Source organism: Parus major, chromosome 12, assembly GCF_001522545.3.
Source record: "Parus major isolate Abel chromosome 12, Parus_major1.1, whole genome shotgun sequence".
In the NCBI taxonomy this organism is placed as follows: Eukaryota; Metazoa; Chordata; class Aves; order Passeriformes; family Paridae; genus Parus; species Parus major.
In genome coordinates, this window is record NC_031781.1 from 2371964 (window position 1) to 2392063 (window position 20100).

Genomic DNA, 20100 nt, shown 5'->3' on the forward strand with positions numbered 1-20100 from the left:
CCTGAGGCACAGCAGGTAAATATGTGATTGCCTGGCTAAAATCCACCTGTGTTGTGAATTATTTTCATTTAGAGATGTGCTGATGTTTGAGGTGAGATGGAGGGGCAGGGCAATAATCTGCCTTCTTTCAAGGTGGCACAGATGTTGTTTGAAATTCTTTGTATTCAGGCTCCCTCCAAAGCTCATGTAGCTTAATTTTGGCCACAACACATTGTGAGGATCAATCACAGATAATAGAGTTCATGTCAAAATGAGCTGGTCCCTCCATCCATGCAGACAATCTAAAAACCACACTGGTGATGATAAACAGATAGTAAAGCAAGCAGAATAAAAGTGGGCAGGTTTCTGGGCAGGTTTCTGGGCAGGTTTCTGGGCAGGTTTCTCCCTGGGGGTGACTGAGGTGTGCAGACTGAGGGAAACTTGCTGTAAGTGCCCAGGGATGTGCCAGTGGCACTCCCCTGGGGGACAGAACACACAGAAATCATTAACTCTGCAAAGGAATGGCCACAGCGAGGGGGGTTCAGATGGGAAGCAGATGGGAACCATCAAGGCCACCCTCCCTGCCTGCCTTGGCTGCTCACAGGAGTTTTGGCAGCAGTGCAGAAATATTTGCTGCCTGGTCCTGAAGGAGTGGCTGCTCCCTCTTGCATCCCTTGGGATCAAAGAACAGCCAAGGAGCCTAAACCAGGGCATTTTTTTGCCCTCATGCACCATTTTGTTCCACTTGGTCTGCTATTTTTTGGAAACAAGACGTTCTGCTCCACGAAATCCAGCTCTCCCCAGCAGGGGCGGGGTTTGGGAGCCAGGTCCAAGAGAGGAGTTTGCAGCTGAAGAGTTTGAACAGCAGCAGAGAGCAACCTCAGCTTGCAGTACCTCAGTCTGCTCACTGCTTGCCTCTGGCTTAGGAGCATAAACAAGCAAAAAATAAACCCACAGAATGCTTTAACCATCCTAAAAACCCCAAACAAACCAGGCAAAGAGCAAAACCCCTAAGAACAGTTGCTTCAGAAGCAGCGCTGGGACACGAGAGATCTCTCAGTTTATCACCTGGCACGTGTGTGGCAGGCTGTCTCGTGTGTCAGAGCAAAAGGAACGTCTGTCTGCAGCTCCCCTTGTCCATCAGGGCTGGACTGGTGTGTTCCTGCAGAGCAGGGCTGCTGGAGGAGATTTCCATGGCTGTCCTCTGCTCTGCTGGGCTGGTGTCACCCGTGGCTGTGCTGGGATGGATCCTACGGGAAGCCAAGTCTCTGGATTTGTCACATCCCCTGGGTTGGGATGGTTAAGAGCACACTGCTTTGTCTGTTGTGTTGTTTTTTAAAGGTAATTTGCAGTGTTTGTGCATGAATTGATTGCAAAGGGCTGTTCTAAGCTTTATTCTGAGCTGGAATGTTTGTCGTACAGCAGGTTTTTCTCTATGGTATTCAAGATGGAGGGTTTGCAAACAGCTGCTGGAGATGAGAGGAAGCTCTTGGAGCTGAATTTGGGCAGCTGGAAGAGAGAGGAATGGGGTCTTTGCAGAAAGCCATAGCTCCACTGGCCTGGATACCCTTCCAGCAGTGGACAATGCAGTTCTGTGCTTTTAGATGGCCATGGGGAGCATAAAATGTGGACTGTGTGGCAGCTGGACTGCTGTGATTTTTTTGTGTGGGAGGATCCTTATTTTCCCCAGGAAAGCTGAATTGGTCATTGTTCTCTCTGGAGGATGGGAATCACAAAAGAATGCTGCTTCCATTTATTCTCCTTACAGTTTTAATTCAGCTCCAGCTACTTAATGTCAACGCTGCTTCCACAAAAATGTTTCCAGTTCTGGAACAGCAAATTAAAATAAACTCCATCCAATTTAAAACAAGGCTCTAGATTTTGTTGGTGTCATGGTGTCAGCCTCCTTTAAACCAGAGTGAAATTCCATCTGTGGGATCACTCAGAATGAATTGTGTGTGAGGGTGTCTAAACTGCCTTGCAAATAAATCTCTCCAGCACCAGCAGGGTTTATTTGTAGGAGCTCTGCTCAGCAGGAGCAGGAGTTCTGTGTGCCATGTAGCAGTCAGGATTCACAGCTTTCCTGTGAGATCTACTACTCCAGGAATAAAGAGTTCCTTTGTTTACAGGAGTGCAGGGGGGGAGAGGCACCCTCCAGGCTGTTGTTTCTAGCTCCTGACATGTGATAGAACACGAGCTCGTGGGATCTCAGATTGGCATCTTCACAGGGAGGGGGGATCTTCAAGGGGAGCTGGGAGCTGACACTTTGTCATCTCGCCGTGATGAGCCCTAAAAAGAGCTGCTGCAAGCGCTGGAGGACGTGGTGCATAATAGGAACAGAATGCTGGGAGAGTTAAACTCAGGGGTCTGTATTCAGGAGCTGGATTGTGCCAGGTGTGGAGAGCTGTCTTGTGGGGGGCACTCACAGGTAATGGGAATTTCTTGGCTGGTAAAAGGCTTCAGGCTCTGGCCTGATGGATCTTAAAAGTGGTGCTGCTATTTGTGGGTGTGATTGGCAGCTGTAAGCCCTCTCCTGCCCCCAGCCACATCCTTCCCTCCCTGGTCTGAGCCAGCCATCAGACCAAAACACAATTAAACCTCGTATTTCTGACCCAAACCAGGCATGAATCCGTCAACATAGGGGTTTTTAATTTTTCTTAGGAGTCTAAGGAAGACAAACACCTCAATCCCACTGAAATGCACACATCTGTGCTTCTGACATTGATAAGCTGAGCAGGGAGATTCCACTGGTGTACAATAAAAATGGTGCCTCATGATAATGCTGGGCTTGGGTTTCTGGTTTTTTAAGTGCTTTTGAAAGCATGATGTGCTCATTTTCACCCTGTATGGATTAAATGGGCCCTAAGACATAGGGCATTTGCTAGACACCTCAATCCCACTGAAATGCACAGGTCTGTGTTTTTGAAACATTCAGCCACACTGGTTATTATAATCCAATGGTGAGCTTTCATCAAAGCATTCTGAATTACATATAAATATTTGCTCTGTGATATTCCCATAGAATGTTTTAAAACAATAATCATCCCACAGCTGTTTTTTTTCTCTCTCTGTTTAATTTGACCACTTGATACCCACAAAGCTCAAGAGAACCCAGCTTTCCTCAGCTTCCTCCTTGTCTCCCATTGAGGCAGGCACTGAATTGCTGTGAATTCCACAAGTTTGCTCATCCTGAACAAACCTGAAGGAACAGAATGCTATAGAAATGTGCAAATAGCACATTTCACCTGCTGAAGTGTGACGAGGTTTTGCCTTCTTAAGCAAGCTTTGCCCTGAGTATCATTATCCCTTCAGGATTATTGGGAGAGTTTAGTACTTGTGCTGGTAACAAAACGTAAATGTCCTGTGGTTTGAAGATGGGAATGATGGAAGTGCAAAATTGGAGATATCTGAATGCAGCCTCCCACTTCAGCCAATGTTTACACCAGGAAGAAACAGTATTTGGATCCTATATGCCCAATTTAAAAAACAAATAAATAAACAAGTAAATAAGTAAGTAAAGGCAGGAGGATTTATTCTGCCTTCCTTGATGGAAAGCTTCATCCACAGCACCTTCCTCCATGAGCCAGGCTCCCCCCAGGATCTGTGGGCCACCTTTAGAGGTGATGGACATCTCCAAAATTCACCTCTCAGAAGATTTGGGAGGAGCCTCTGGAGGTCATCAGGCTCATACAGGAGCTGTGGGAGCTGGGTTGGGCTGTCTGTCTGCACTTGACTGCTTATAAATGAAAATAAATCAATAAATTAAGCACATCTCTCACTTTCTCTGCTTCTTCCAAGCACACAAATATTTGTAGCTACAGGGAGATGAAGATTTCTCTCCTTACTGCAATAACTTTATACCACGGTGTGCTGTTTGTTTGTTTAGGTTAAAACCCTCTCCCTTTAGGGAAATTCCCTTTTCCTTCAAAGTAAGAGAGGCTCCCAGAGGAGGCTGAGGATATTCACAGCTTCCCAGAGCCAAGGGCCCCGTTTGCACCATCCCTGCAGTCTGGCAGGGTGTTTGGAGAAGGTCCATTGCTGCTTCAGATTGCCTTAGAGCTCAGCCACAGGGGAGAATCCTCACTCAATCTCTGCCACGTGGGTAAGAACTGAGATTTTTCTCTGGAGAAACCTCATTTTGTATTTTACTGTGTTCAGAGGGTATGGAATTAGCTATAATGTGCATCATTCTTGAGGAGTCCCCGTTGCCTGGTTAATACCTGGAAGATGAAGCTCCAGAGGAGCTGGGGTGTGTTGTTGGAGCTCAATATTGTGCAATTCTGAATGATTTCCGTTCTTCTGGAGAGCCAAGGAATTGCTTATTGCCTAATAGGCAGAAACCAATTTTTATTTTGATTCCTTTGGGGAAAATGCACTTTGGAAAGGAGGCTATTAGTAAAGAATATGTGGAGTATGATAAAAGATAGTGTTATTATTTCAGTCCAGGGTTTGTGGTGCTGGGCTCTGGTTAAAAAAAAAAAATAATAAAAGAAGGAAAAAAATAAAAAAGAGAGAACTTTGTGCCTTGGTATGAACAGGTGCAGCAATTGCTTTTGAAATGAGTCCAAGCAAGTAACATGAAGTCCTCGTTTTACACCTGAGTGGATGCTGTGCAAAGAGCAGAACTTCCCAGCAGCACAAGCAGGCATAATTCCATCCCTAGCTTTGGCCTGTTCACTCAAAGTGGTATCTGCTCACCCCTCAGCAAACAAAACCTACTCTATTATATAGGTCAGGACTTGTTTGGGGACAGTCCTGAGCCTTCTGAGGGCTTCCCTTCCCAAGGTTAATGCTGCCTCCCAAAGAGAGCTTCTGTTCCTGGGGCTGGAGGAGCTGCACTGCCTCCAACAACAACGGCAGCAGTATTTGGCTTCCAACCCTTGGGAACTTCCCTTGGGCTTCCAACTTCGCACAGAGGAGAGGGAAGGGCTCCCAGGATGGCTGAATGCACTCCTGGGACCGGAGCCTGAGGAACAGCTCCTTTAGAAATACGGCAGCTCTGCGAGACCACAGTGTTCCCAGCTCGAAATCCAGGGACAAAAAGGGTCAGGGAACCTTCCAGAGCCCAGGGCTGCTGTGGGGAAACAGCTCTGCTGCTGTCAGGAGGTGCACGAGCCCCTGGGGAATCGAATTGCTGAATAGAAAAATAACTCTGGAAAGGAGTCAGTGAGGGCTGAGCTCGCTGCTGATGGGGCAGGGAGGTGCTTTGGTCTCAAAGTTGTGACAGCCTCTTGTGAATGAGCCTTGGGATTCTCTGTGCCAGGTAAGGAGTACATCTAATAGAGCTAATTTATCTAATAGATCTAATTTATCTAATAGAGCTAATTTATCTAACACATCTAACACATTTAACATATCTAATATATATATATATAACATATATAATGTATTTAATGTTCTGCCTGCTCCCTTCTTCTCTCCTTCCTTCTCTTCCCAACCAAGAGCCAGGATAGTGGAGGGAGCAGAAGGGGATTTTCTTCTTTATTCCCTCTTCCTGTAGCTCTCCTCCAGGAGCTCTGCACGAGCAGGGCAGTGCTGCCCAGTGCTCTTGCATTAGGCTCAGCATTTTTTTCACAAATGTTGGTATTGAATATTATCTTTTTTAGCTCTATTTTAAAAATTCATCGAAGCAAGGTCGTATTTTGAATATTTCTCTCAGTGTTCCCAGTCACAGGACCCAGAAAAGCTCAGTGCTCACTGGGCTTCTCCCAATTGCTGCAAAACCTTGAACCTGTTGGGAACATCTCAGCTTTTTTGTTTTTTTTTTTTTTATGTTTTGCTTTTTTTAATGGAAGCATTTCTGATGAGGCAAATAAAAAGACATGTCCACCCATCCTGGCATGTTTCTCATGGAAGGATGGCTCAAAGTTTTCCTCCTGCTATTCAGCTATGTTCAAATTCTGGGCTGTTACCTTAATTTCAAGCATCAATCTCACCAGTTTAAAGCAAAACTTATCCATTTTAGTATAAAGAAAAAAAAAAAAAGCCACACAGCTACATCTAAAGAGGGAAAGCACGTAATTCTCATCAAGTGTTGATTAAAGTCTTGAATAAAATACATTTTTCCTGTGCCATCACTGCTGTAGACTGTTAATAAAAAGAAAAGTAAAGCTCAGCTGTGCTCTCCTGGAGCTGGAGGAGGCAGCAGTTATTTGCTTCCCATTAGGAAGGTGACATTCCCAGAGAGATGGCCTAGAAAATTGTTCCCAGAGAGTGAGAAAAATGAATTCAGGAGGGTTACTGAGCATCTCTGCTTTGAAACAAATTGCTGGGTACCTGCAGCACATGGCACTGTGACAAGTGTTCAGCCTGGGGGGTGCTGACACAAGAGGAGATACTCCAAACACCTCTTCACATTCTGGCTGAGCCTGCAGAGCTGGGCTACAAAATTCCCCTGTTTGGGGCTTTTTGTGGACATTGATAAGCTGAGCAGGGAGATTCCATTGGTGCACAATAAATATGGTGCCTCATAATAATGCTGGGCTTGGGTTTCTGGTTTTTTAAGTGCTTTTGGTAGCATGATGCACTCATTTTTAAACAGTATCAATTAAATGGAGCCGAAGACAGAGGACATTTGGCATTTGTGGGGATTTCTGTAGCAGTTTTCATGTGTGGTGGGATTTTTTTCTTACCTGGAAGAAGCTGTTTTGCAATTGGCTTTTTTGCAAATCAAATTTTTTTGGCTTGCTTTTGCTCCTAAAAGTGAAAACACACCTTATAAAACCGTAAGTGCAAGGGGAAATAAATCTGAATCCCTTATTCCAAAACTCATTTCACTCCCCTTGAGATCTCTTTGTTGGTGTTTGGCACTGTCACCCTTGTGGCTGTGGGACTCTCCCTTCAGCCAGGGCTTGGAAAGGTTTAAATGGGGAGAAACTGGGCACTCCCAAGCTGCTGCTGTAGGGAGTGAGGGAAATGAGGTTTCGTGTGCCATTTGTATTCCCCCTGGGTTTCTGACCAGCTTTTCAATGAGAAAGTGAGGAAAAGATTCCCCCCTGTGGTTCCTGTGGAGCCCAGCTGCTGTGAAGGGATTGTGGGAGCTGCAAAAGAGCATCAAAATACCTGTAAGGACAGATCCATGTCCCTATTTTTCCACGAGAAAAATAAGGCTTATCATTATGGTGCTCATTACGAGGTTTGTTCTTTGATTTAACAGCTTCCTGGAACCTGGGACTGACTCCTGGTCACATCTGGGGTGGAATTCATCAGCTGTTTGTTAGGAAAGAGCTACTACAGGGCCACAGAATGCAATTAGAAAGCTGACACTTTGCCAGGACTCTGGATTTACCTTTCAGAAAGTGCCAGGGAATCTTTCACAGTCACAGATCACGACTCTCACCTCTTGGACGGGACACGAGGCCGGCTTTATTGGGAAAATACGGTTGCAGAAATCATTTGCCCGGTGTATAAATAGCATCTGCATGTGGTTGTGTTCCTCAGGAGAAGAAGGGGAGCCAGCTGAGCTGCCAAGCAGCACAGATAAATTGTATCTGGAAAAGAAAAGTATTGGTTGCAGGAGGACAGAGGTAATTGGGACCATATGTTGTTCCAAGCTTTTCCTCAACTGAGCAGTCATGTATTACAGTGCAAACAGCTGAAACTGCTCCACACTCATCTCCCAGTTATTTTGTCTGCTCCCTGATGGCCTTGAGTTCTTTGGGGCTGTGAAAACCCAAAAATCTTGGTTGTTGCCCCAGCAGGAGGTAGGGCTAAGCTGGAGGAGCGAGAGCCAGAGGTGAGCTCGGCTGGTGTGGAGCAGCAGGGACAAAACAGTGCCTTGGGGGTTGGCATCAAATAGCTGGGTAAGGTTTAGGAGTGATGGGAAAAGGAGTTTCCTTCAGTCCCATGGGAGGGATCTCTGGAAAGGGAATAGTGTGGAATGGGACTAGAGGCAGAAATGAGGAATGCCAGAGGTGGAACAGAGTGTGGTGCATGTGAGGGACTGTCCTGCTGTGCTGCAGAGACCACTTTTGTTCCAGAAAGTTACTTGAGGATGATTTTAGCAGGAAGCAGGGAATGTTCAAATATGAGCGAGTATTCAGATTATTCTATGGAAATTTGACCTCTGGCTTTCTGAAGGCCGGTGGAGCAGGACTTTGCAAGGCCCAGGAGGCACATTAGCAGTGAGCAGCATCCAAATGACATTTCAAACACTAAATACAGCAGCTCCCTCTCCTCTCATATCCCATCTGTCATTGTTCTGTCTGGCTGGTTAATTTACTGGAGTCTTGTCACGAGACAGTTTATTTATCCTCATCACAGACTTATTCCATGTATCCAAGATTCCCACTTTGGCTGAGGGAAGGAATATCGCTGCAGTGCAATTCTCCACTTGGCTGAGAGATAAGCTACCAAAATCTCAACGTGCTCCCCTGGAGCAGTGTGGTAGTGCCCCAAATCAGTTCTTGACCCTGTGCCTTACCACTGAAAGCCACAAATCACCTGTCTTCCTGTCTTGAAACCTCAGAGTCTGCTGTAGTAGAGGATCAGCATTGTTAATCCTGCACCTGTCCTGATAAAATGTTGTTCTGTGATGATAATTGCACATGTGGTGCAAATTTACTTTTGCTCCCTTTCCTTACTTCTTTGTTGCTGCTGCTGTTGTCTCATCACTGCTCCTTGTACATTTTTTCCTGCCTGGCTTCATAAAATGAGATTCACAAGGGGCTGGAATGATCCTTCCAGCCTGGAGAGCATGGCCAGGCTGGGAGCTGGCTGGGAGAAGTTGTTTGTGCTGCTTTATCCACTTGGTAAAAAATGCAACAGATGCTGCTCCTCTTTGTCTGGAGTTCTTCCCAAATCCAGCAAGAAACAGGGACGAGGCAGTACCTCTGGGGCAGAACCAACAGGTGAATAATTCCTCTATTCAGGCCTGGAAATTCATAATCCAAGGGATTTCCCACCCCACAAAACACAAACTCTTAGTCCAGCCCAAAGCCACAGCTGGCTGTGCTATCCCAGCACAGAGAGGGTATCTCTGGACGTGTCTCTGCCTCCCACTATTGCTCCTGCTCCCCTTTTTCCATCACTTCATTTCCCAACAGCAAGGGAGGTGAGGAATTGCCATCCCAGCTGTCCCAGAGCTCATCCTCTCCTCCCGTGCTGTGTTTAAAATTGTGAAGAGCAAGCAGGGGAGAACAGGAGCAGAGTTTCAGCACTGCCTGTTCTGGAGACTTCTATCAGCAAGGTGAGGTTTTCTGTGATGAGAGACCCCCCTTTCCCTGCCCCAGGCTGCTGGAACTGCTCCCTGCCTGGGGGAATCTTCCTGTGCTCCTCTCCCCGGGCTGATTTTGGTTCTTGCCCTTGTGGGGGTCTCTGAGGGGCTCTCTGATCTCTCACATCACTCGAGTTTGCTGATGGAATCTCCACCTGGGAGCCTTCAGAGTGTGACTGCCAGTGGCCTTTGCATCATAAATAATGGACATTGCCCAGGATAAAGTTTGGAGAAAGTGGGTGGAGGTGAATTGTTCTGATTGAGAGGAGGAGCGTGTGTGGCTTTGGGTTTTTGGGTTTTTTTCCTTCTCTGCTTTTCCAGAGCACTGGAAGATATAATGGCTGTATGAATTGCTATTTAATCAGGGATGCTAATTAAGTCTTAGCTCTTTAATGCTTTCATGGGAGAGCTGTATATGATTTGCAGTGGCTGGAATTGCAGTTGCAGGCAATTAAGCTCCTCTTGGCTTTGTAGGACCTGAAAGTGCAATTTTCTGAGGGATATTCAGGGCTCAGAGAGATCCTGTCACCTTTAACACTTCCCTTGGCCTGAGGGTAGGAGATGTTTGGAAAAGGAAATATTCTAAAGCAGCGAGGCAATGAAGCAATACAACCATTTCAGATTTTAAGCAGCCTTTTTTGGAGTGTGTAATTACAGTAGTACATCCACTTTTATGGCACAGTTAATATAATTGAAGGTTAAATATAAAGCCCGTTCGGAGAAAGAAATTTTGCTTGCTTTTTTCACTTGTTTAGTTTTATACTGAAATCGAGAAAGGGTTTGATCTGGGGCTATCTGCTGCCTTATCAGCAAAGAATTCCCACTTCTGGGTGTGAGCAATCCTTTCCAAACAAGCTGGTCCCACCAGCAAGCGAATGGAGACGTTTAAGAAGTGGGACAAAATGTGTGGAACACTTGTCAGGCTTGTGAAGCACAGTCAAAACCAACCCAGGAGCTAAATCTTCAACAGAGAGCAAGCAGGTCTGTTTGTCATTAAAACAGGCTGGGACTTTTAGGGTTTGAGGGGTTTTAGTCCCCCAAACATTGCATTTTGGTAGCTGAGATCAGTGGTACAGAGTGGTGCTAGCCTTAATTGTTGATCCTCTGGGAGCTGGTTCAGTAAGCATGTCAGAGCCTGGCATCACCAACATGCCATTTCTGCATGGTAAAAGTGGCAGAAGGGAGAGGAATGAAGAAAAATATTCGTATTTCTCTTTCTTGATCGGAATACTTCTCAGGAAAAAAGCAGTCTGCCCTTGGGAGAAGGATAATTCAGAGACATTTCAGATACTTGAGGCCTGAGAAAGGGAGCAAGAGATGGACTTGTTAGATTAAAAGTGTGCTCCATAATCACAGCTGCTGAGATCAGAGGGGTCCCTTCTCTTTCCCCCTTTGTGCTGCTCAGCAGGGCAGAGGGAAGTGGGAAGGTGAGGAATGAAAGCCTGCTCTTTGCCTGCTGCCCACAGGTTGGGCAGCTTCCCTTGGCCCTTTCCCAGTGCTCCTGCACTGCTCTGTCATTTTCCAGCTGGCTGCCCCCATTCCACCACTAAATGATTTCACACCACGGCCCCAGCGATGACAAACTGGAGGGAACAGATCCCACAGAGCGTGGCCATGCAAATGGGGCTGAAATTCCCCGTGCCAGCAGAGCCAAGCAAATCCCCGAGCTCAGCAAGTCAGCTGGCCCACTGGAAATGCTCCAGTGGGTAATTTGATGAGCTTATTCAACAGGGCTGTGTGTGGCAGCTGAGCTGGCGTTTTCTGAGCCTTTTTAACTGCCTGGCTGCTGGAATGCTCTGCTTGGTGCTGATCCTGCGCTACCTGGGAGCTTCCCACCAGCACCCAGGGGTTTCCTTGTGAAGGACTTGAGGTGGTGCCATCCTGCCTTCAGTCTGCCCTGAAATGTTTTCAATCAAATGTGTGAAATAAAATGTAGACAAGCAGGAATGGTGGTTGATAAGAAACGGAGGCTCTTCATGCTTTGCATTTGAAACCTGTATTGGAGCTGGGGTTGGCAAACGTCCAGGTCTGTTCCCTGCAGAGCTTTTCTGTGCTCTGGTTTGATTTTTCAGCTGATTTCTAGCCTGCCCCTCTTTTGATCAAGCCCCACAGGTAAAGAGGGAAGTTGTTTATGGCATAGATAGTCAGACTTCAGAGGCTCAGATCTCCCCAAGGATCTGGATACCCAATTGCTGCTGAAACACTCGTTCCAAAACGTGGGAATTGCTGAGAAGAACCCTTTGGATGCTGCAAATTGCACTCTGATTTTGGGAGGAGGACAGGCATTCTGTCAGCTGCTCTTTTGAAGCTCATGGTGACCTTTGGAAACGATGGTTCCCCTCCACAGGAGCTCTGTCAGGGAAGGGGCTGCCCTTGGAGGTGTTTGCAGCCATCCCATCCTCCAGAGCCCTGGAAAACTTTGTGGAAATGTGGAAAACTTTGTGCTCTAGAGCCAAACCTGCTCTTCCTGAAGAGGACCAGGTTCCTGTTCCAGCTTAACAAGCTCCTGTTAGATGGCTGTGGCCATTTCACCTTGCTTTGCTTTTGCTGTAAAACAGACAAATGTTCCTCGATTGATTTTTGCCTCTGAAAGCTGCTCTGTGAACAGTCCTGGCAGGAAGGAATTGCTGCTGCTGAGAGAACTCACAGGAATCATGCAAGATCAATGCCTCCCTAATTTGTTCCAGTGTGAAAAGACATGTTTTTCTAAGATCTGCTCCATGGATTTACCTGGAAATCTGCTCCTGCTTGGAAAGGTTGTCTGGGCAGCCCAGAGATGCTGATGGAAGTGGAATACATCGATCCCAAGGAGTCCCTGTGGTGAGATAAAGTGAAATCCATGAAGGGAAAAGCATGGAGTAGAACATGTGCTACAGTGTGACAGCAAAGGAATAGCTGCTAATCCATCCCAAATATCACTGGATGCCTGCTGATAAATAACATTCCTCATCTGTTATCCAAAAGCAGCTGAGAAGATACATTTCCCTGATTGTCAAAAAAAAGTACCCATTTTCAGGCTGTTTCCTCAAATAAATTAATTTCTTATTGCATCTGTGATGGCCTGAGGGCTCTCTTCTCACATCCCCCCTGGAGAAACTCTGGCACAATAATCTAATTTGGATTCTCTGAGATTAGGGGTTGTGTGCAACACCTGGAGGCAGCAGTGTGCTCCATGGGGTATTTGTACATTCCTTTTTGCCAGTGAGGATCCTCTCTGCCAGCTCAGGGTCACGGGCTCAGGTTTTACAGGTGCTTAAAGGTAGGAGCTCCAGATGTGCTTCAGGAAACTGAATTTTTGCTGATTATCAACCACAGATCTGGCCCAGAGCAATGTGAGTGGAGAGAACTGAATGTCACTGTTGGGTCACACTGGGGTTTTTTGTTTGTTTTTATACAGATGTCCTTTAGGCCGAGTTGGAATTTAGGGAGCTTGAGGAAATTTAAAGAGAGACGCTAAGAAATCTCATTTCTTGGGTGAATCTGGAGCACTGATTGAGAAGTAGGGGGTTTATTACCCTTCCTGTTGTTCTGCCTTAACCCAAAAGTCAGTCCAGCTGGAGTTCTTGGAGAAGCCCAGCTGTGGGAGAGGGTTTGATCTGTGTTTTTATTACTGCTAATTTCATTAATAATAGAGCTGCTGTCCAGGAAGAGACTGAATTCCTGAACCAGAAATACACTCAGGCTTTAAATGCTTCAGTTACAAGGTGGTTTTGTTTACTCTGAGAATGTATTCCCCATCATAGCTGCTGTTTCAGATATTTTAATGTTGCTTTTATCTGTGCTCACAGTCATTAGTTTGCAAATGATGATTGAATTAGCAAATTAGATTCCTTTGCCCTTGGCAAGTGCCACAAACCTTGCCAAAGTTGGAAGGCTGTGAAAGTCTGAGGGGGAGAAAAAGCAGCTCCTAAAAAAAAAACCAAAACAGGAGTGGGGTGGGGGGAACACCAAATTATTTGCTGCAGAAAATAAGGTTTTATCTGATGTAACTAAATGCCTATAACTGGGTTGAGCTTTTTCTTTTCTATAGAGTCAAATGAGATTAAAGTGGTATCAGCATGAATGTTCAAATCCTCAAGTGTGGATCTGGAAAAATGTTTCCTGGTATGCTCTATCAGGGCAGGCAGATGAAAATAAAGCTGTCAGTCCTGCAGATTGCTGCAGACTCATCCATTTTGAGAGCAAGACAAGCACTGTGTCCGCTCTTACCTGAGAGGAAAACACATTTTTCCTCCTTAAACTTCTTGCTGATGAACTGTGTACCTTTGGAAAAAAGGCAAGCTTAACCTAATCTCCTCCAGGGGGGAAAAACCCCTCACACCTCCCATGTGTCATATTTTTGCTCAAGTGGTTTCTTTTTCAAACAAATGGTGAGGGGAAGGTAGCTCTCCCCTCTGCCTCCTGGAGGAAGGTGTTGGCCTCCCAAGGCTTTATACTGAAAAACAAGCTCCAGAGATCAAGGAAAATGTGTTTTGTCGAGGCTGAGAGTAAATAATTCACTTTCTGCCTTTGAATGAGCAGCTGTCCCCTTGGAGCAGAGATGGTCAATGGGCTCCAAGTGAGGATTTGACACTTTGGACAAGACCTGCCATGTCACCAGCAGGACTCCCCAGGAACCTCTGCTATCCTCCCAAGAGGATATCTGATAACCTCTGCTATCCTCCCAAGAGGATATCTGATAACCTCTGCTATCCTCAGAACCTTTGCCTGGCCCTTGTCAGGAACACAGCTGGCTCTGAACTTACCCAGGTGACCTGTGCCAAGTGGGACCTGCAGCTGTTCTCCTTCTCCTGCTTGCTGCTCTGGGCTCCTGATCAATGACCCCAGTTCATTCTGCTCTGCTGTGGCCTCAGCATCCCTGACAGAGGAGTTCCAGAGCTCCAAGCACTCCTTCTGGGGCACAGACCAAGGGGAAAATTGTCCCAGATGTTGGCAGCAGCTCTCAGCTTGCAGAATTAACCTTTACTTCCAGATTGTCTTGAATTGTCCTCGAAGCCTTGACGCTCACCAGACACTAACTCAGAGTGTTCACTGCTCTGAGCAGTGGCACTGCTGGTACACAGATGTCTGCTGGTCTGTTCACTGAAAATAACTAAAAAAACCCAAAACCAAACCCAAATCGATTCTTCACGAGGCAGGACATTATTGCTCTGTGTTTACACTGCAGCCAGGAAAGTGGATATTTTGTCTTATATTTGAAATTACTGGCTTGCAGTGAGAGGCAGATATTTGTTGTAATGGTCCCAAGCAAGGAGAGTTGTTGGTGGATGCTCAAGGCATGCCTGAGGAGATTGTTCAATATATTTATTTTGACCAAAGCAGCAAAGCTTCAGAGCTTCTTTGCAGCTAGAAAGCTCCAGACAGGTAAAACCAAAATTCTAGTGATGGCTTTCAATGTGTGTCCTCCACACTGGAAATCTTTCTACGATACTTCAATAAATTCAAATTAAACCTATTTAAACCATCACTGTAGTCAGGTACAAACCACCCAGCTGCACTTTTAACCTTATAAATAAAATGCCACAGCACAGATATGACTGCCCTGGAGCAAAGGATCCCAAGTCCCCTCACCCAGGGCTCGACATTCCAGACAGGTGCAGGGAAATGTGAGCAGGGGCTGCACCCAGACCTCAGGTGCCACCTGACAAATCCAAATCTGAGCCCCAAAGCCAAGCAGAGACCTCCTGCCAGGGCCGTGTGAGGATTCAGGAGAAGGTTTGCATCTCTTAAAGGCCAATTAGTTCCAGGAAGTTGATCTGAGGTGCTGCTGAGTTGTTGTTACGGGAATTAGGGCCGGGATTCACGGCTCCAAAATCGCCCCAAACGCATTTGTGTTCCGTTCTGAGCGATGCCAGTGTTTTAGAACAGACTCTGACCCCAATGCTTGTCTTCAAGGGAGGCTGGAAATCCTCTGGGACAGGCGTGAAGCCTTGCCCTGCTGGCATTGTCACGCCATAGAGCCATCAGCCAAAAGCAGCAAGGACTGCTTTTCCTGCACTGACCACTCTCAAAAGGCTCAAATTTCTCCTAAGCTTTTTTTTTTTTTACTTTTATTATTTTTATATTTCCCTTTTTTCAGCTGGAAAGAAAACAAATTGTTCAGTTTATCTCCTGCCTTCAGAGTGAGTGCCCTGATTGTTTGTCCTTATCACTTCAAGGCAGGAAGTTTTATAGATTTGCAAAGCATGAAGATATTGCAGCTTCAAATTCCCGATTTGGCAGGAGGGGTGAGGGGGGAAGAATTTCTTGTTTCTGTTTAAACTGCTTTTAGTTCAGACTGAAATCCCATTTAAACCTGAAGCTTTGGATTGAAGTTTGAGGATCAAAGAAAACAGAACAGATAGAAAACGTGGCTTTAGCTTGGAGCTATATCTGAAAAGGGTAACCTCAGATTCAGGGCTTTTCTTCTCTCTACTGCACCCCCTCCAGAACAGTCTGATTTCTCCAGTTTCTCCTGCCAAGAGTCTTAACTGCATTAACATGTGCATGTGCCTGCAGCCCTTTTTTGTTTGCTTTGCTCTGTATGATAACTGCATGTAAGAATCACAAATGTAAAGACTTTTCTTATTCAGAAAAGAGGGCTATTTAAAAGAAGCCACGAGCTAAAACGTAGAGGAAGCCCCAAAATTAGAATCCTTTGGATTAGCAGTGCTGGCAGCTGCTGTTGGCAGTCGAGAAGCTTTGTAAACCAGGAAACAGCATCTGCCAGAGCTGCCTCCTCTCCACCAGGCTTGGGGAAGTGCAGGCCTTGAGTTGGGCTAAAACTGGAGAAGGAGTTTTTTGGGGGGAAAAAAAATAAATTACAATAAAATGATAGAAACTGAAAGATTCTCGACTTGCACGAAGGTGGCACAGCCTCTAAAGAAGAAAAAAAGATAATTTAGCTCTGTTTGTCAAAATGTATTTCTAGCCCTCACTCTGATGCTGGAGCTCCTGCCTGGTGGGTGGGTCTGGGAGCTGCAGACATCTTCCCCCTCTGGATGTCACCCAAAGTGACTTGCGCAGCCACACAGACAAAATCTGATCTCAGATGTGCCGAGATGTCATCCCCTGAACAATAACTCAGCCCTGGCACTTTCAGACAGAGTTTTCAGGTTTAAGAGAAACTCAAATATCCCCAAAATCTGAAGCAGTCACTGGAGGTGGCAGGAGAAGCACAAGGGACACATCCAAAACAAATTGTTGAATTTTTGTGGCCCAAATACTGTTGGTTTTATTAGTGATTTTGAAGCTCTACTTGAGTTTGAATAGATCTTCAAAGCTTTAATTTTTCTTCAGCATCACTTTACAGGAATTGTTCTTCTTCTTCTTGAGGCTTCATTCTTAAGCATGAAATTGAAACTTCAGTAGTATTTTTAAATCTAATAAAGAGAATTTTAAACACTGTTAAAACTTTATTTCTCTGTCTCCTCCTCACCCCCACAATGGTGAAGCTGCCCCATTTCAAGCATTAAGAGCCTTTTTAGATTAGAGATCCATTTTAAGACAGTGTCTGGTTTAAATTTGGCCTAATTGGGCCTTGGGAGCTATGTGGGAAATTAGAGGCTGAGGAGAACCAACTATTTGCTGAAAAACTGGGTGTTTGGGTCAGATCTGTGAATTTCAGCCTTGGAATCTTGGTCAAAGCATTCAGTGTTGCCTTGGCTGCTGCTCCTCATCAGCATTGGGCTCTTGTGTGTGTGATGTGGGGACTGACCCAAGCCAGGAGCCATTGGCAGGCTGCTGATCAATGTAGTCACTGTTTCCTTCAAATGTGAGGAATTCAGGCTGGAATGATGTTCCTCCTGCTGCATTCTGACATGTGGTTCTACCTGCTCTCACCCAAAACAATAACTCTTCTAAAAAATGGCACAGGAGCAGAAGGGAGCTGCCTCCAGTCCTCAAACACAGCAAAACTCCTGGGGGACTCGAGCAGCACCTTCAGAAGGCAGGCAGAGAGTTTGGCATCGTGTTTTCACATCATGTTTTCACCAAAGGAAATATTTTACTTCAGGGATGTGGAACCTCCAAATAATTTAGGCGGTGTGGTGGTTCTCACAGGCTTCCAAAACTGGTGGCCCCTCGTGCTGAGTGCCCAGGCCTGGCTCTGGCAGATTTAGGCACTGGCAGAGCAGATTCAGGGCAGCAGGACCACCTTCTCCATCTCTGTTCCCTCATGGAACACTGCCTGCCAGCAAATTTGGCTCTGGCATGCCAGGGAATTCTCTTCTTTGGGAAGAGAAATGGCACAGAACTTAGAGATTGGTAAAAATTAAATAACAAACATCACCCCCAATTACTTACACTGAAATTTATTTATTTTTTTCCTCAGAGACCGTGGTGCTTGCTAGAGCTTTTATGTGCTTTTATTTGCCTTTATTTGCTTCCACGAGGCAAAAAGTCTTTCATACTTAGTCATTTGTACATGCTGGAGATGAAAAGAGGCCATCAGGAAAGTGTAGCAGCATTATTATTGAAGGTTAAGGGATTGCACTGGCACGCAAAGAAACTCTGCTCTAAATTCTGCTCCAGCCTCCTGCTTGGGCAAATTACTTTGCCTTTCTGAGTACTTGCTGCTCCCTTTTTCTGTGCTGGCTTCCTGCATTGGTGTGTCTCCAAGGACGGGCTTTGTGCGGCTCCCTGGGCCAGCAGGAGCTCAATGCCCCTGAGGCAGGAAGTCACAACTGCCCAACTCCTGCCTGCAGCAGCATCCCGGGACACAGACTCCAAAAACATTAAAATAAAGGTGCAAAACAGCAGGAAAAATGGGTGGGTGGGCTCTTTTAACACCCTCATCTCCTCCCAGGCAAGGGGATGGGAGAAGGGGAGCAAATCTTGTGATTTGTGGTACCTGTGAGTGAGAGCCTTTAATTTCTGCAGTTCAGCACAGGGAAGTAAATCCATTGTTCCACTAAATTTGGATTTGGCTTTGTTTCTGTGGCCAAGATGGATCAGGAATGTTGGGTTATTTCCTGGGTGTCAGCAGAGGGATAATGGAACCTGTTGTAGCATCAACCCCAGTGCTGACTGGCACTGATTGTGTCCTTTTTTGAGCCTCTCCCTGATCCCCAGATGTTACATTTTTTGTGTCCCTTTTTTTGAGCCTCTCTGTCTTGCATTTTCTACCCTGCAAACCAGTGTGGGCTCCCAGGGAAGGCCTGGGGGTCTGCACAAAAACAATTAACAACAATTAGGGCTAAAGAACGACACCCAATCAATGAAAAAAGCAACGAGCAAACCCATTTTTGAGCAGCAGTGTATCATCACCCTGCTCCATTAAAATTCAGAAGGATGGGAGTACAACCAGGAGTTCAAACAAACATGGGAATGCTGTCCTGGCTTTTCTAAAGCAAATCCTATTTACTGTGTGGGAGCTGGAAGTCAACGTGTGGTTGCAGTAGATAGTGTTTATTATATTTTATTATATTTAATAATTTTTATTAATTTTTATTTATTTATTTATTATATTTAATCAGTCTAGAGGCTAAAAACAGAAATTGTGGCAAGGACTTTATTGCAAAGGAATCCAACAGTGCAAGCAGCAAAGGAAACATCGTTCCAGAAGGTGGGAATCACCAAAGCAAGCAGGTACCCCAGAGCCATTTGGTTCTGTTGTAAATTGCTAAAAATCTATCTCAAGTCGGGCCCAAAACGCTGTGGTGTGTAAATATGAAGTAGTAGGAGCAGATGGTGCTAATGTGGGCTGAGGAAAAATACACTCAAAATAGTTTGTGACCACCCCCAGCCTGGTTAGAGCTACTGGGATTGATTAGGAATTGCTGTTAATCACTGTGAAATATTTGTAAGGGACTGATTACCAGCTAGTTTGGATATAATTCCATGATGAGTGGGAAAAGCTTCTCCTTCCAGCATCTCTTTTCTATTTTAAACAAAAATCTTACAAGGTCAAGAAGGGAATATCACTACATGTTTACAAGAAAATGTAGATTTTGCAATGGGCCTCCTGCAGACTCCCAAGACTGTTGGGATAATTTTGCACTTGTGGTTTTACTGTGTTTTGCTGTATCCTGACCCTGATGCTAACAAAAACAACAAAATCCATTGTCTTTCAGAAATAACCTTGCTATGGGCTATGTGGCCAGCACTTTTCATGATTTTGCATCTTGCATTTCTTTTTGTTTCTCTTTTCTTTAATTTCACTGTGATTTTTTCTTTAATTTTGCTGTGTTTTTTCCAGACTAATTATGGAACCCCTTGTAATTGCACAACTACTCATTTGCTACTAAATCCTTTAGAAATATGAAAGGATTTTTTTAAAATATGGAAGTTTTTTTGAGGATTAAGTGGTTAATATCTATTTAAGGATCTAACCAGGATATGTCCTTGGTAGCAACACTGTATAAGAGGCAAGCTCTCTCTGCAGGTTAAACCTTTGCTATAGCCACAGAAAACTATAAATCTCATGTATGCCACAGAGATTTGGACAGTTCTGCTGGCATTTTGTGGCTTTTGGGTTTAATCTTTGTTTCTGGAGGGCTGATTTATCCTTGCACGTGAAGATTGGAAAAGTACAAAGCAGCTGCTTCTCCTTCCTGGTGATGGTGGGCCTGTTTCCAAGCCATAGTTAAATATGACATCCTTACTCTTTCTCTGGATTCCTGTGGCAATTTGTGCATCCCATGAGAGACACAGAAGTGCTACAGGAGGGTTGGTACCCCTTCAGGAGGGGCAAGACAGGCTGTTTTTGAGAAACTCTTTTCCTCCTTCCCTTCACGAGCAGGCTCTGCTGTGTGGCTAGAGAGGGAATTTGTTTCCTCAGGGGTGGCTACAGCTGGGAGCGAGCAGCTGAGCTTCCCTGGGTGTCTGAGAGCCTGAAGGGAATTTGTCTGGCAGGAAAGGGCCTGGGGGTGCTGGGAACAGCAGCTGGACACCAGCCCAGGGCTGCCCAGGTGGGCAAGAGGCCTCTG

At 45.5% G+C, this 20100-nt stretch overlaps 1 protein-coding gene across 1 annotated transcript in view; it reads left to right on the forward strand.

The window, feature by feature from the left end:
• Positions 1-5065: 5065 nt before the first annotated feature.
• SLC6A1 (solute carrier family 6 member 1) overlaps positions 5066-20100 on the forward strand; it is a 41967-nt gene continuing 26932 nt past the window's right edge. Inside the window, exon 1 of the mRNA XM_015641316.2 lies at positions 5066-5242. The gene's annotated coding sequence lies outside the window, so the exon portion shown is untranslated. The remainder of the gene's footprint in view (positions 5243-20100) is intronic.